The sequence below is a fragment of the Equus przewalskii genome, chromosome 4 (genome assembly GCF_037783145.1).
Source record: "Equus przewalskii isolate Varuska chromosome 4, EquPr2, whole genome shotgun sequence".
Classification (NCBI taxonomy): Eukaryota; Metazoa; Chordata; class Mammalia; order Perissodactyla; family Equidae; genus Equus; species Equus przewalskii.
Window position 1 is genome coordinate 20830428 of NC_091834.1, and position 16360 is coordinate 20846787.

At 42.9% G+C, this 16360-nt stretch overlaps 1 protein-coding gene across 17 annotated transcripts in view; it reads right to left on the reverse strand.

The window, feature by feature from the left end:
• The window catches only part of COBL (cordon-bleu WH2 repeat protein), a 277967-nt gene that overhangs the window by 76968 nt on the left and 184639 nt on the right, over window positions 1–16360 (reverse strand). The gene's annotated exons all lie outside the window — the stretch shown is intronic.

The following is a 16360-nucleotide window of genomic DNA, read 5'->3' on the forward strand; positions in this document are numbered from 1 at the left end:
CCCATACTTCCTAGGAACTCCAGGCAAATCAGGAGACTTGACAACTCCCCGTCAGCATAAATGTGAGAAAGGGGATCCTTAATCCTCAATTAAAAGCAAAAGAGAATTATTCCTTCTGGAAGTTTTATCAAGAACTACCATGTGACCAAGCAGAAGAACAGAAGTGAGCAGCTCAGGCGTCACTCTTGCCCCTGGACTTGGAGTTGCAATGAGGTACGTCAGTACATGGGACATTAGGTTAGCTTTTGGGCCATCAAGCCCCTATCCACGGAGAAACCCAGTTTCCACCAAAGACTTTAACAATGACGAAGCGACAGCTTCTAAAGGCAGCCTGTCAATATTGGGCAGGTCGCATTGTCAAAAGTGAAGTCTGTTTTGTCTGTGAGACAGTATTCGCTGATTCCAGTTCTTTGTTTCTCTGAGACTGCATAATTTTCCTCCTCATTACAGACACAGTTTTCATCCATTCGCTCTGATTGATGAAAATGTGTTTAAAGAGCGTTGCATTAGTGCAGAGTATGTACAAATGATGAAAACGATGACTGCACTCAGGGAGCTGACAGCCAGGGCTCTCACCTCAAGTCCAGAGAGCCCCTGATCATGGCGGGGTTCATCCTGGAGGGCGCCTCCCGCCCCCAGCCCACTGTGGATTCTAGTTCTACTCTTTGTGCTTGGTGTATGAACTCAGCTCACCTCCCAGGAGGGCAACTTCCTCTTCTGGGATGGACCTGATGTTTTAAGTAGGGGGTGTGTGTGGGTGTAAAAGTTTCCTTTTTTATTTTATCGGTAATAGACATTTAATGCAAAAAATTATATAAGCAAAAGGAAGAAAAAATCACTTTAACACTCAGAATAAACTAACAGTTGGCATATATTTTTCTAATCTTTCTTTTTTCTTTTAAAAGTCATATTTTTTTATCCTTCTACCATAATGTATTATAACCACCTCCTATACCTTTAAAATTGTGGAATGTATTTTATGTAAAACATAGGCATAAGAAAAAGTCAGTTCCATAAAGCTTAGCATCTCACCAGTAGTTTCCGTCCACTGCCCTGACTCCAGGAAGAACCACTTAAAACTCTTTTTCCCTTGGCATTTACTCTACTTTTCTAAATAATAAGATTATTCTGCTATTTCTTGATTTTCTCATCTTAGACATTGGCTTCCAGTCCAGAAGATGAGAGTTTAGCTCTTTGAGAACACACACACACACACACACACACACACACACACTCTGACACCTCCACACATAGTTTTCCTTCCTGATCTTTCCAAAAATTATAGCACAAGATTTAAATTAACGTTCACTATTTAGTTATACATATATAGTTATAATAGATATTATAATTATGCAAAACACACATTTTCTTCAAGAGGTATTTTCTCCAGCTGAGACGTGTAACTTATATGTTGACTACATTTTCTTTCTAGATTATTCTTTTTTTTTCTCTGAACTCGATAACTGATTTGTTTTCTAACTTTTTTACTGAGTTTTCTAGAAATTCTCTTTTCCTCTCTTCACTTTTCAATCCCTGTTTCCTGGATCCTATGCCTTTTTAAAAATTCCCTTCTTCATTTTAGTAGGCACAGTCTCTATTAGCTTTCTGAGACAAGATGTGCATGAGCTAAATGTTTGAGACTTTGGAAATCTAAAAATGCTTTTATTCTACTGCACTGAAGCATCAGCATAGAAGTCCATGGAAATCTAGGCTGGAAACAACTCTCTCACCATGCCAAGCCATTCTTCACCACCTCCAGCTCGGAGTCCTGACATTTCATGATGGCCTGTGCCGGGGTGGAGTTCTGCTTACCCCTCGTCTGGGGCATTCCCTGAGCCCTGCCATCTCTATTTCCTTTAATTCTGCGGAATGTTCTAGCGTTATTCCTTTCAGATTTTTTCTTCCCTCTGTTTTCCTTTCTCTGTCTCTCTCTGGGTGCCATTCAGTTGAATATTGAGGGTTCTAAATTGATTTTTAATTTTTCTTGAATATACCTACCTAATTAAAAAAAATTTCCTGTTTCTTGGAAATTTCCTTTACTTCAATATCCAATTTTTCTAAATTTTCCAATTTCTGTCACTGTATTTTTAATTTTCAAGAGTTCTTTCTTGTTACATATTTTTAAAATAGCAGCATGCCTTGTTTCCTGGCTGTAATACTTTCTCTTTTCTCTCTGAGGCTATTATTTAAATCTTGAAAAATGTTTTAATTTTAATTTTCTTCTATTTATGTATTGCATCCTTCAGGTTCCTTTTCTCTCTCTGTCTGGGCCTCTCGTCTGTCACTTTTTGATCTTCCCTCACTTTCTGGTGATCCTTGGCCAAATGCTCTCGGTTGTGTTTCTGTGGAGAGGGTCTGTTGACACACTGATGGGATCCCCTGCTGGTGCCTGGGCAGAAATCTGGGTAGCTCATTGGGAGATCCCCAAATACCCATATCTGCGGGATTCTCTTTTGTACACAAGGGAATCTCCAATCTCCTGCCTGAAGGTGGAAGCTGGTCTTTCAAGCGGGATCCAGTGGGAAGGCCCTAGGCTCTCATTCAGCATATGGATTTCACTTTTCCCTCTTTTCGGTCCACTCAGCGTGTCTGAGGCCATGGAGTCAGAGTCTCGGTTCTTCCACCTCTGGAGGTGCGAGGGCAGACCTGCGGCTGTGCCTGGTAGTCTTACTGCTTCTCATACCCACGTCAGCCTGTCCTCTGTCATCTGCTCCTTCGCACGCTAGTGTGCAGAGGAACTTGTGCCTCACATGCTGAGCCTGGTCTCTCCTGATGGGCCTCTCCACCCCAGCAGTCAGCTCTCAGCTTCCTCTGCTTTGGAAGGACTTTAGCACAATCAAACATATTCTAATTCCACAGTGTCTACTGACCACTGTTACTGCTCCTTCTCCCTTCTCTTTGTCATAGTGGACTCGGTATAGTGGGGTTTCAAAAAGAGAGAGACAGACTAGCACATTTTAGCAGCTATATTTTCCCACATATTTTAAAGGCTACCTAGTATTCCACTGCATCCATGAAACATAATTAATTCAATTAACCTCTGTTGTCTTTGATAAAATATTAAGATATTTTAGTTTTATTACAAATTTAACTTCTTAGAACACCCTTTTAATTCTCAGACTGCTTTCCCAATTTTAAGAATCCTTGTCATGTGGCCAGCTCACACTGAATTTGTGATAAAGTTACCAGGACTCTATCAAATAAATGGATATCAAAGCTTTCTATTTTTCTGTTAATTTCTACATATTACTTTAGTCTGCTGTTCTAACTTGGGCCTGGGTGCTGGTGTGATGTGTGAGCTGGGCTCTCAGCAGACCCCACTCAGCTGTGCCCGACTAGGGGCGTGCCTAGTCAGAGGCGGGGTGCTTGGTCTTACCACCTGCAGTCATAGTCCTGCCTCTACTTTCCACCCAGTTGTTGATGACAATGGTGAAAGGCTTAGAGCTTTGGCTCTGCTGGCTGGATTTCTTCCTTCAGCATTTCCATCAATCTGTTAATTAATCATGATCCTTCAAGTGCTAGGGATGTCTGCCCGTGGTTTTTTCTAGTCCACATCTCTCGATCTCATCCTAAAAGGTGGTGAGAGACTTTGTTAAATGTCATTCATTCCTTACGCCTTCAATGAATTATCAACAAACAGTTGTCGGTTCCCTGTTCTGTGACAGGAACTGCAGTGGATTCAAAGATGTATAAAGTCCCTGACCTCACGCTGTTCACAGTCTAATGAAGGAGAGATAATTCTCCAACATTTACACGATCTTCTAGGCTGGAAACTCTGCCAAAAGCTATAATGTGGGGCATACTTGGGAATGCGGTTTCTTCTGTGAATTCATGCTGGTTAATCAGAGCACTCTAAGCTCTGTGTAATGCTGATGTGTTCCAGAATTCTGCTGAGTGTCAACAGAAAGTCAGAGATGATCAGAAGAGGGGAGCAGGGAAGCAGTTCTGGCTCATCCAGTTTGGAAAAGCAATTTCACCTGTTGAAAGAAAGTTCTGGCTCACTGCTTGTTACAAGATTTGGAGAAACAGCAAACTCCTGGAGCCATTGCCGAGACAGCCAGCTTCATTACTGGTAGTTCTTCTCCCAGGGACAACCACAGCCACTCAACGAACATTTATTGAAGACCATGTATTTTCCAGGCATAGAGTTACTCTTAATAAACTAATTAAGATAATGTGTTTGAAAAGTGTTTGGCAAGGTCTGAGACCTCCAATCAAGACACGATCTAATGGGCAAAAGTTTTTTCCAAAGCTTTTGTTAGCTGAAGGTGTGTAAACAAAAGTGTTCTGGTAGACGTATTTACAGACTTCAGGAAAATACATTAACATTGGCAGCAACAAAGATTTATTAAACATTTACTAGGGGTGCCAACTGAATCTCATGTGACTACCTCAAAAGCCTCCAAAGAGAGGTAATTTTACTCTGTTTCATAAAGGAACAAAAGGAAACTTGTAAAAGATACCTTGCCCAAGGTCGTACAGCTAATAAGCGGGCAGAGTTAATCCACTCTTAAGCCACTTTCCTTACACCGCCTTCCTAGCTTCAGCCAGTAGGTCTGAAAGAAATAACTCCTGCATTTTTGAATGGAAATGTCTATTCCTATGATTCCATAAGTGAACAAAGCCGATGGAGCTCTCACCGTCCGTTGTGATAAAACATCCACATACTGAGCATGTTAGAAATCAATTTGTGCTTGCAAGTGTTGCTTTAGAAAACATTTTTAAACCCTGATTCATATCTTCAGCACATTCTTTGAGGAACACTTGACATCCAGTTCTGCTCACTTTCTGGAGCTTGGTCGTATCTTTTTTCCCCCCCTTCCTAGAACCAGGACACATAGTGGCCATTTTGGGTTGGTCGGGGCTGATTTTAACATGCCTCCCATCCGGTGTACGGCAGCAAGGAAGCTTTCCCCAATGGCAGAAACAGAGCACTGGATTGCTCAGTCTTTGTAGACAGCATCCATTCCACCGTGGCCTCTTTGGTCTCTTAATCTCACTGTGCCAGTTGTGTGTAAAGTAAGACTGGAGGACAGAACATGTTTAAGGGGGAAGGGACGTTCTGATTTAAAGAGAATGGGTGAGACTCTTAGCATGAAACACAAAGCCTCCTATTCCCACCTGGGCTCCTGCACCTGCTCAGAGTGTGGCACTTGGCAGGAACTTAATAAAAAGTGATTAAAGGACTATGTGCGTGTGTGCATTTTCCACGTTCCTTTACAGTTTTTCCCTATATGTGTACGCTATGTTCACATTATTCTTAGGAGAACTGGATATAATCTTCTAGCATTCAGCTAAAGGAGAAAGACATCAGTAGATCTGAGGGTCTACGTTGTGAAATAAAATTCGTCAGGTTCAGCACCTTGCATCCCTTTATGTGTTCGCTAGTTCCCTTGTTCGTTTGTTCATCCATCCATCCAAAACATGTGTGTACCTGGTGCCAGGCTCCATGCTGGCACTGGACACATATGAATGAGGGAAGGAGAACCCGGGGTATTTCTCTCAGTCATGCTGAACAGACGGCTCACTTGTGCTTGGCTGCACCGTAGTGGGTCCATGCTTCCTTGCTTTTTCTCAAACTGTTCTTCCAGCTTAGAATGTTCTTCCTTTTCAAACACTTCCCTCAGTCTTATGCCCTTGTTGAAATCTTCCTCACTCTTGAATGCTACCTCCTTAGGGAGGCCCCTGCAGTCCCCTCAGTGGAAGTGAATCAGCTCCTCTTTGATGCTCTTGTAGTACTTTGCTCAGATGTACGAGTGGTCCGTTATTTAGAGGACAGTCCTCATTTCATCTTCCCCTCTAGTCCAGCCAGCTGCTTCCACGTCCAGCTCCTCCTGTCTGTCTCTAAGTTCTCTATAGTAAAGTGCAAACTGATTAGTCTCCGAATTTCCACAATTCCTAACCTACTGCTTTCACACGTTAGGAATCAAATGTTTGTTGAATACAAGAAAGAAAGCAGGCATTTTATATAAATGTGGCATGTTATGGAAAGAGTTTATAAATATTCTTGTTTAACAGACCCCACAAGTACAACATAGCCCTGGCTCCATATTCTCATTTCTCTTTTATTCAAAATGAAAATGCCCCATTGTTTTTACTTTGATAAATGAAAGTCATATATGCTCACTGAAAACATTTCAAATAATAGAGGGGTATAAACTACTAAGTGAAAATCCTCCCTTAACTCTAGCCCCTAGATAGAACCTCTATTAAGCTTGATGTACGTTTCCTCTGTCTTTTTTCTGTGTATTTAAATATCTGAATATTTATAAAAATGAGAAGACATTCTTGTAATAACAAATGCTTTTTTCACCTCCAACACTGTCTATTGCCAGGCATGGATCTCTCTCAGCCACTCTGAGTTTGGGAAGGGTCTACCCCTGCATGGACCAAGTATTTACCCCTCCTCAAGGTTTGGCAGTTCAGTTGTTTCTAAATTGTCGCTATTTCAAATATTATTGCAATGAGCATCCTTATATATTTCCATGTTTCCATTTGGTCTGTCCCCTTAGGATACAGTTCCATAAATTCACTGGCTGACAGCAATGTGATTTTAAATGAATTGATATCAGGATCTTAAAGAGGTATCTGCACTCCCACCTTCACTGCAGTGCTATAGCCAGGATGTGAAAACAGTTTCAATGTCCATTGACAGATGAATGGATAAAGAAAAGGTGGTATATTCATACATAATAATAGTATTCAGCCATGAAAAAGAAGGGAATTCTGCACTGTGACAACACGGATGGACCTGGAGGATATTACACAAGGTGAAATAAGCCAGTCACAGAGACAAATAGTGCATGATTCCACTTTTAGGAGGTTCTAAAATAGGCAAATCCATAAGATCAAAGAGTGGAGTAGTGTTTGCCAGGGGCTGGGGAGGGGAAATGATACTAACCGAGGGGCATAAAGTTTCACTCAAGCAAGATGAAGAAACTCTGGAGATCTGCTACACAACACTGTGCCTACAGTCAACAGTGGGGTACGACGCACTTCAACACCTAGGAGGGGAGAGCTCATGGTAAGAGTTCTTCCACAATAAAACAGAAACAAAAATGTGATACCTGTTGCCCCATCGACCTTCAGAAAGGCTGTATTGTCACCACCAACCTCTTCTCCACATTCGACAACAGAATGGGGAGAACCACTGTGGTGCTTATCCGAGTCGGTGACAAGTGTTCTGATTACTTTTAACTCTGTGTCTTTGGATACTAAGATTAGTGATTTTTAATGATTATTGGCGTGTGAATGAGAAAGAACTGGTTGTTCACATCCATTAAGCTTTTTCTCTCTCTACGCTGGTGTTGGCCAGAGACATTAACCCTCTGAATTACACATACGCTGTGAACATTTTCCTTCATTTGTGACGCCCTTTAATTTTCTGCATTTTACGTTTTTAGAATGTAAAACTTTATCTAACTCACTGTTAGGTTCTTTCTCCCTTGTTTTTTGTTTCAAACCCTGTGTGGTACTAAGAAAGGGCTTCTTAGGGCTTCTTGATCCCAAATTTTAAAAATTCCTATTGTTTTGAAGTGCTTGTATGATTTACTTTTTACATTTTTACTTTAAATCAACCTGGAGTAACTTTGCTATTTGCTGTACATTTCCCTCAAGTGATTAAATTACTGACAAGGCAAATGACATTTATTTATAAATCTGCAGGTGTGTGTATTACTGTAACACAAAATACAGTAATATTACGTACCAAATGAGGTGTGAAAAACTGGTGTTATGACTGCTGTTTCCTTTATTAACTGAAGCATCTCATCCATGGGGAATCTGGCCTGCTGGAAGTCTCTCCTATTCAGAACCCACAGTAAAACCACACAGGACGGGGAACCACGCTCACGCCCATCATCGGCTGGAGCCGGGCTCACAGCCTGCCTGCCCCTGAGCAGCTCCTGCTGACTCTGTCACTGAAGTGATCTGGTTTCACCTCCACTAAACAATAAAACCAGAGTTTCCTGCAAAGAGTCAGTGTCAAGTCTGAGAATTCAGAGAAAATGGCGATGAAGTCTAGGAATATTTTCCCCTAGACTGCTTAACTTATTTCTAAAAGAAGAGATTTGTACTTAAAGGAATAAATCTTCAGTCATCTAAGGCAGTTAATTCTTTACTGTGTTCTCATTCTCCAGGGACAACAGGACGTCAACTTTTTAGTATAATGAAATTGCTCTGGGTTAAAATTTAAACCTACATTTTAACCTACTACTGTTTACATAACAATTATTACATATAATTTTCCTTTAAATACACTTGTACTTTTATGATGATGATCACAAAGATCACAAACCAAAACAGCTTTGAAATGTCCATCAGTGAGATGAGAGTGCAGAGTGGTGCTCATACTCTGACCCTGGAGGCACACAGCTGAGGTTAGAGTTTTGCTTCCACCATGAGCTGTGTAATATTGCATAAGTTGCTTAACCTCTCTCTGCCTCAATTTCCCCATCTGTAAAACAGGGACAAAAATAGTACCTGCCTCTTTTGGTTACCATGGGGAGTAAATGAGTATATCATGAAAAGTACAGAGAACAGCGCCCTCACTGGTGGGCAGCTGTTATGAAGACCTCTTTGCTTTCTTATCTTCCTCATCATATCCCTAGCCAATAGTAGACAACCCAACGGGAACCTGGACACCCGGACATCACCCTCAGAATCAGACCTGGTTTCAGCCCCAAGAGAGAACGTCAGAGTCTTCAGGGAATTTAGTCATCTCTGCCTTCCTGGAGGTTCAGCGCGTTGATAACACCACTCCATGGAAACATGAGGCAGCACCGCGGAGCTGCCAGCAGCACCGAGCCTACGCCAGCCTGCCCGCACTGCTACCTACTAGCTGCACAAATTTGCTCAAATACTTTTTGCTCCTGTGCCTTGCTTTCCTCATTTTAAATAGGATAGTAATAGTGCCCACCTCATAGGGCCGATGTGAGAATTAAATGAGTGCTCAGAAATGTCCCTAGCTGCTTGAAATACTCTTAGAAAATGATATATATGTGTCTGCTAAATAAACAGGAAACAAGCCTAATGACAGAAAAGAACACAAAATCTTAGAGCTGGAATTCCCACTCCTTTATCTTACAGGGGAGAAAATAGAAGGCCAGAAGTAAAATGTTGTTTTCAAGACCAACTCTACCTTATTTATCTTGCCTGACGAAAGAGAGAATGATAACAATGCCAGCTGCGTGCTAAGAGCCAGACCCTGGGCTAAGGGTTTCCGGTGCATTCCTGTTATCTGGTTTGGTCATCAAAACACCTGATGGAGTGGACACTGCTGTTACTCTCGTACAGAGAAGGGAGGTGAGCTTGGCGGGGTTGAGTCACTTGCTGGAGGCCGCAGAGCCAGAGAGTGGTAGGGCTGACTGCTGTCTGACGCTGCCGTACCACTTGCTTATAAAAGGGGAGAGTGGGGAGTGCACGTCTAGTCGGCCCAGGTTTCTCCCACACAGCATTCCACCACGAGGGCACAGGCTTTATGTGATTCACTGCTGTCTCCTTAGTATCGGGGACCATCCTTGGCATATTTTGGGTGCTCACTAAATATTGGTTGAATGAGTGAATGTTGTTACCAAAAGCATCCATGTTATTAAAGCAATACCTTTTTGTGACAAGTACACTCATTTGATGACTGTGTAAGTGTCTGTTATGTGTCAGATACTGCATGGTACTGAGAATAAGAGATGAGCACCACGGACAGGAATTGGGACTGGTTTTGTTGGAAGGGATGTGGGTGATGGTCAAACTTCCAGTGCGGCCCCCTGTGCGATAGTGGTGTTGCTCCTTGCCACATGGGACACCTGTGGAGAAGCTGGTTTAAGTGGAAGTTCCACTTAGAGTAAGATCCATGTCCCGGCTATTGTGAGTAATGCTGCAGTAAACATGGGGTGCAGATGCCTCTTCGAGATACTGATTTTATTTCCTTTGGATAAATACCCATAAGAGGAATTGCTGGATCATATGGTAAGTTCTTTTCTTAACTTTTTGAGGAAGCTCCTTACTGTTTTCCATAGTGGCTGCAAATTTACATCCTCCCCAATAGTGCATAACAGTCCTCTTGCTTCCACATCCCTGCCAACACTTGCTATCACTTGTCTTCTTGACGACAGCCATTCTAAAACGTGTGAGATGATATCTCATTGTGGTTTTGATTTGCATTTCCCTGACGACATTGATGGGGAGCATCTTTTCATGTACCTGCTGGCCATTTGGATGCCATTTGCAACAACATGGATGGACTTTGAGGACATTATGCTGAGATAAGACAATTACTGTATGATCTCACTTACATGTGGATCTAAAAAAGCCAAACTCATAAAAACAGAGAGTAAAATGGTGGTTACCAGGGACGAAGGGTGGGGGACAGGAAAGATGTTCTTCTAGGGTACAAACCTGCAACTAGTAGATAAATAAGTCCTGGTGATCTAACACACAGTGTAGTGAATATAGACAACAATACGGTATCATAATCATCATACTTGCTAAGAGACTAGATCTTAATTATTCCCACCACAAAAAAGAAATAATTATGTGACCTGATAGAGGTGCTGACTATTGCTACAGTGGCAGTCATATTGTAATACATGAATGTATCAAATCAACATGTTGTACACCTTAAGTTTACACAATGTTATATGTCAAATGCATTTCAATTAAGAAAAGTAAAATCCAGAGTCCTGACCACGCTAGCCTCACCTGACCCCACCACCTCTCAGTCCCGTGCCCCACCATGCTCTGCCTCCAGGCTGTCCCTGGATGTCCCCAACCTGCCCTCTCCTCTATGTGTGTTCTGCCTCCAATATTCATGGAGACCACTGACGGCTGCTGAGAACTGCCCGCCCTCTGTCACCCCTTTCCCATGCACCAGCTTTCTTTGACTTATACACTTCATACACTTACATTTCTGTCAATTTGCTGATTGTCTGTCTCCTGCTCTAAAGTATAAACACCATAAGGACAGCGGATTTGTTTTGCTACCTACGGTTTCTCTCTACCTAGTAGAGTGTTTGGCATAAAGTAGGTGCTTAATAAATATTTGTTGAATGATAAATGCCGCTAGGGGAACCCAGGGGAGAAGCCATGATAGAAGATAAATAGGGATGGCATAAGGAGTGGAAACCTTCCCAGGGAAGAGGGACGCCAAGCTCGGAGGAGAAGCCAGCTGCAGCCAGAGGACGGGCCTGCTCCTCTGATGTGTGGGAGTGCCAGGAGTCCTCTCCAATCCTCTGGCAGAAGCAGTGGCAGAAGGCAGACAGGAGAGGAGAGCGAGTTGGGAGGAGAGAGCAGGCTCCACTTTGAAACAGTGCCGTGGAGCAGACCCGAGGGTCTGTGCGGACCAGGGGTTGCACTTGGGGCAGCTTCAACCTGTGGGACCAGGTGATTGTGAGACGAGCATGCAGGCAGCTGGGCTGGCCTAGCTTTGTTCTTCTGGCCACTGCCGAGATTGTGCAAGTGCTCCAACAGATAGCAACCATGCTGGCCACAGAGCAGTGTCTCCAGAGAGGGAAGGAGAGCAGACAGTAAAGCAGAAAGCAGAGTTCTAAGCCTGGGCTTTGGGTCAAAGAGCATGTGAGGAAATAGGAAATCCCTAGAGCCTGGCTGTGGCTTGCCCTGGGGCATGTTTCTGTGAGTTTACTTAATTATTTAAGGCTTGATTTTCTCAAGGATGCTTCCCTTCCAGTGCACCCTCAAGACACAGTCCTCAGCTCCAGCCTACTTAGCGTATCCACCCTCCAGGGGGTCTAGAACACCTGATCCCTTCGCCCTCCCCTGGTGAGAGAGGCCTTGTGGAAACAGAGCTCAGGTACTAAAACTAAAGCCTGACTTTCCTCCTGGAAATCTGGGGAGGGGTTCAAGGAGACGGCGACATCACATCCTGATCTTACAGGACAACTTTGACAGCACACAGCACCTTGCAGAGCTCCCTAAATCCCAACATAAAGAACACGTCCACCCTGGGCACCAGGGACGCATAAAACGCGGGGACTCTGAATCTTAGATTTCCCTGCAAGTCTTAATTTCAAAAGTTAATCTTGCTGTCAGAGTATACACCACCATTTTCCTTTGGTCACTATAAATAAAGTAATATCGATCCTGTGAGAGCAAACCGCATGCTCGGTGGAAGCAGTATCCTGGCTGGATGTCATCCGGGCAGATGGATGGAGCAAATTCTAACTCAACTGATATGTAGCCATTTCACTTTTAAATTTAAAACAAAAAAATAGTCCTTCCAGGAACTGTACACACTATCTCATAGAGATCTACCCAAGGTGTGGGGCATTTTTATCACTTATTTGCTACTGTTAGATGAATATAAGGTCATGGTAGATAAATTTTTGGTCATGAGAATTCCACTATCCATCAAATGTTTTGAGATTCTGCTTTATAACCTTAAGAAAGGCTGAAAAGACTCCATCCACACTCTGATGCCTCCGGTCAACTAACTGACTCCCTTTGGTTGTTTATATTCCATCCACCAGAATTAAAGCCCTCCTCACAGGTGGGGGCAGGCACGATGCCAGGGAAAACAATTTCTATCATCACCATCTTTGGTAATTCCAGAAAGAAAAACACTGGGCATGCTTCATGGAAAGTTATGAGAAGAAACAAAAGTTGCTGTTTAAGCACTTTCTTTCTACCTCACTTAGAACAAAAAGCCCTAACACAGAATACTTATTATGTGCTTTTGGTTTTTAAATGTAGAGGTTTCAATGTGGAGCTCTCAAGTCTGATTGCCCTTCATATTCCCCAATGAGCACTGAAGAATCTCGTACCACTTCAAGAAATATTTGTTAAGGGTTAGTTTTTCTGTTAAAATTGTATTAGCTAGAAATATGTGCATAGACAGTTATCTATAGGTTTACAATCTTTTCATGTTTCAAAGTAACGGTGGAAAAATTTCTTCTTTTAGAATTTCACACCGATGCATATAGGAAAGTCGCCAATCACTGGCATTGGTATTCCACAGGCAAACCCCTCACCTCTCTGAGTGCTGACTGCCTTCTCAGGTCCCCAAGGTAGAGGAGCATAAGGATGCTGGAAGAGGACAGGACAGGGTTACATGCCACCCGCCACCCACAGATGTGACAGAAGATGAGGGGCTTAAGATTTGGAAAGAAGCCCAGGAAAATAGGATGTGAAACCAGCAGGGAATCTCCCTAACAAACAGAAGTGATGATATGCAGAGTAAGTCAGGACATGATAGCATCCCCTACTGGAGCAAACAATTCCCTAGTCCAAGAGAACGGACTCCCTGCCAGGAGCCAACAAACACATCCCCGTTTCTTCTTCCTCCACCAGTGTCATCCTTATTGTGGCCCACCATTCCAGTCGGGCCAACCTCTCCTTCGGCCAAGACCTAGATTACTCTTCAGTGTAAAAGAAAGATGCCTCCTTTGAGCTCGCCCTCTCCAAGCAGCAATGCCCCCTCCCTCCCTGAGCTGTGCCATTTTCCACAGATTCTCTTCTTACTCTCAATTGCTCTCCTTCCTCTGCATGATGCTCCTCCTGGGTTCTTCTGTCCTCTTCTCCTTTTGTTTCTTATTCACTCCTATGCTCCCAATTATTTCCTACATGTGGATAGTTCTCAAATTGTCCATGAGCACACCCCCTGGGAGCCCCAGGGACAACTGCCAACTGGCTTTCCCATGCAGGTTCCTGAAGATACTTCAGACCCAACAGGTCCCAAGTCATAATCCATATCTACGGTCCCGTCCAACCTGTTCCTTTTTCAATATTCTTTTCACATTGGACGTGTCACAGGTGTGGCTGACCCTTCCCTCTTGCTCACTTCCTGTATCACACAGCTCCTTGAAGGGCTCTGGGCTTTTTCTGGAAGTCTCTCAAAACCACTTCTCCCCATCCCTCTGCTACTCCTGCCTTCATTCAGGCCCTTAGCATGTCCCACCTGAAGGATTTTAAATGCCTCTCCTCTCACTGTCTTGCCTCCAGTCTCTCCTTCTCTGAGTCAGTTTCCACAGTGCTACTCATTTTGATCATTCACTCATTCAGAACTTTACTAAATATTTACTAAATACCACATGCCAGCACTGTTCTCCGTGAAGGCGGCAGAGCCTCAACAAGACAAATTCCTTTACTCAGAGAGCTTATGCCCTGGTGAGGGAAGTCAGAAATAACTGGATAATTTTAGGGAGTAACCCATTTCATTTAAGATAGAAACACGGTAGTGACATGTTTTTGTGGGTTTGAGGTCAGAGAGCTAACGTGGGTAATATAAACAGGAAGGGGGAGAAAGGCCTCTCTGAGGAGGCGGACATTTGCCTCGAATGACGAGAAGGAACCAGCTCTGCAAAAGAACAGGGAGACTATTCCAGACAGTGAGAGCAAGAAGAGGGAGGGGACACTCGACTGTTAAATACTACCAGAGGAACCGTGTCAGGTCAGTGTGGCCAGAGGCCCCACACGGCATCACTGGCCATGGAAAGGAGCTTGCCTTTTATTTGCTGTCACTTCCTACTTAAAATTACAAGTAGGATCAAACCCAAATGATGTCTGTGGCAGCCACCTAGCTCCTCAGTGGGACCCTGATTCTTCCTTCTAGCCTCATCTCACCACTTCTATGGCCCTCATACACCTTGGCCTCCAGTGCCACTGCACTGTATCCCCTCCACCTGTGTTGTCCTGTCCTTGTGTCTAGCAAACTCCTACCCACCTTTCAAGACCCAGCTGAAATCTCCCATCTCACAAATTATAAATAGCTACCTCTTGTGTGCTCCAGGACACTTGCACTCTATTCGGCCTCATGGTAATAAATGTGTATCTTCTTCCCAGACTGGGGCCTCCTCAAAACCAGGGATAAAGCTTATCCATCTGTGTTGTTAAGCACATTGACTGGTATCAGCCTGGAGAGACAACAGCCCCTAACTAGCATTCACAAATAAGAAATTAAATGAGTGTATTTCTGAATGGTGAGAAAGAGAAGAAAGATCCTGTCTACAGAATATAATTTATACTACTCCCTTCACACTTATCCACAGGGATACAAGGCAAAGCATTGCCCAGGAAAATATGAAGACAAGGCAATGTCCTGTTCACTTGCACTGGAACCATTCTAAACAGGCTCAGCTGGATTAGCCTGCACCCCAGAGAGATTCTCAGGTGGGTATGCATTTCCATTTTCACTAAATACTCACACTCACTCACACACACACACACACACACACACACAAAACACACCTGCATAGGCTTGCACACAATTTAAGTAAGGATTACAAAAGCATAATGGACAAAGAAAATAGAATGCACGAAGTGGGTTTCCAGTGTATATTCTGAAACAGACCTACAAATATAGTCACCTGATCTCTGGCAAAGGAGCAAAGGCAATCCCATGGAGAAAAGATGGTCTTTTCAAAAAATGGTGCTGGAACAACTGGACAGCCACATGCCAAAAATGCATTCGGACACAGTTCTTATACCCTTCACAAAAATCAACCCAGAATGGATCACAGACCTACATGTAAAATGCAAAACTATAAAACTCTTCAAAGATAACATGAGAAAATCTAGATGACCTTGGATTTGGTGATGACATTTTAGATACAACACCAAAGGCATGATCCATGAAAGAAAGAATTGCTAAGCTGGACTTCATTAAAATTAAAAATTTCTGCTCTGCAAAAGACACTGTTACAAGAATGAGAAGATAAACCACAGACGGGGAGAAATATTTGCCAAAGACACGTCTGATAAAGGATCATTATCTAAAATATGCAAAGAACACTTAAAACTGAACAATAAGAAAATGACCAATCTGATTAAAAAATAGGCCAAAGACCTTAACAGACACATCACCAAAGAAGATATACGGGTGGCAAATAAGCATAGAAAAAGATGTCCCACATCATCTGCCATTAGGGAAATGCAAATTAAAACGAGATACCACTACACACCTATTAGAATGGCCAAAATCTGGAACACTGACAGCACCAAATGCTGGCAAGAATGTAGAGCAATAGGAAGTCTCATTCATTGCTGGTGGGATGCAAAATAATACAGCAACTTTGAAAGACAGTTTGGCAGTTTCTTACAAAACTAAACATAGTCTTATCATATGATCCAACAATTGCGCTCCTTGGTATTTACCCAAAGCGGTTGGAAAACCTGCACACAGATGTTTATAGCAGCTTTATTTATAACTGCCACAACTTGGAGGCAACCAAGATACTCTTTAGCAGGTGAATGGATAAATAAACTGTGGTACATCCAGCCAAGAGAATATTATTTGGTGCTAAAAAGAAATGAGCTATCAAGCCCTAAAAAGGAAACTTAGATGCATATTATTAAGTGAAAGAAGCCAATCTGAAAAGGCTCCATATTGTATGAGTCCAACTATACGACATTC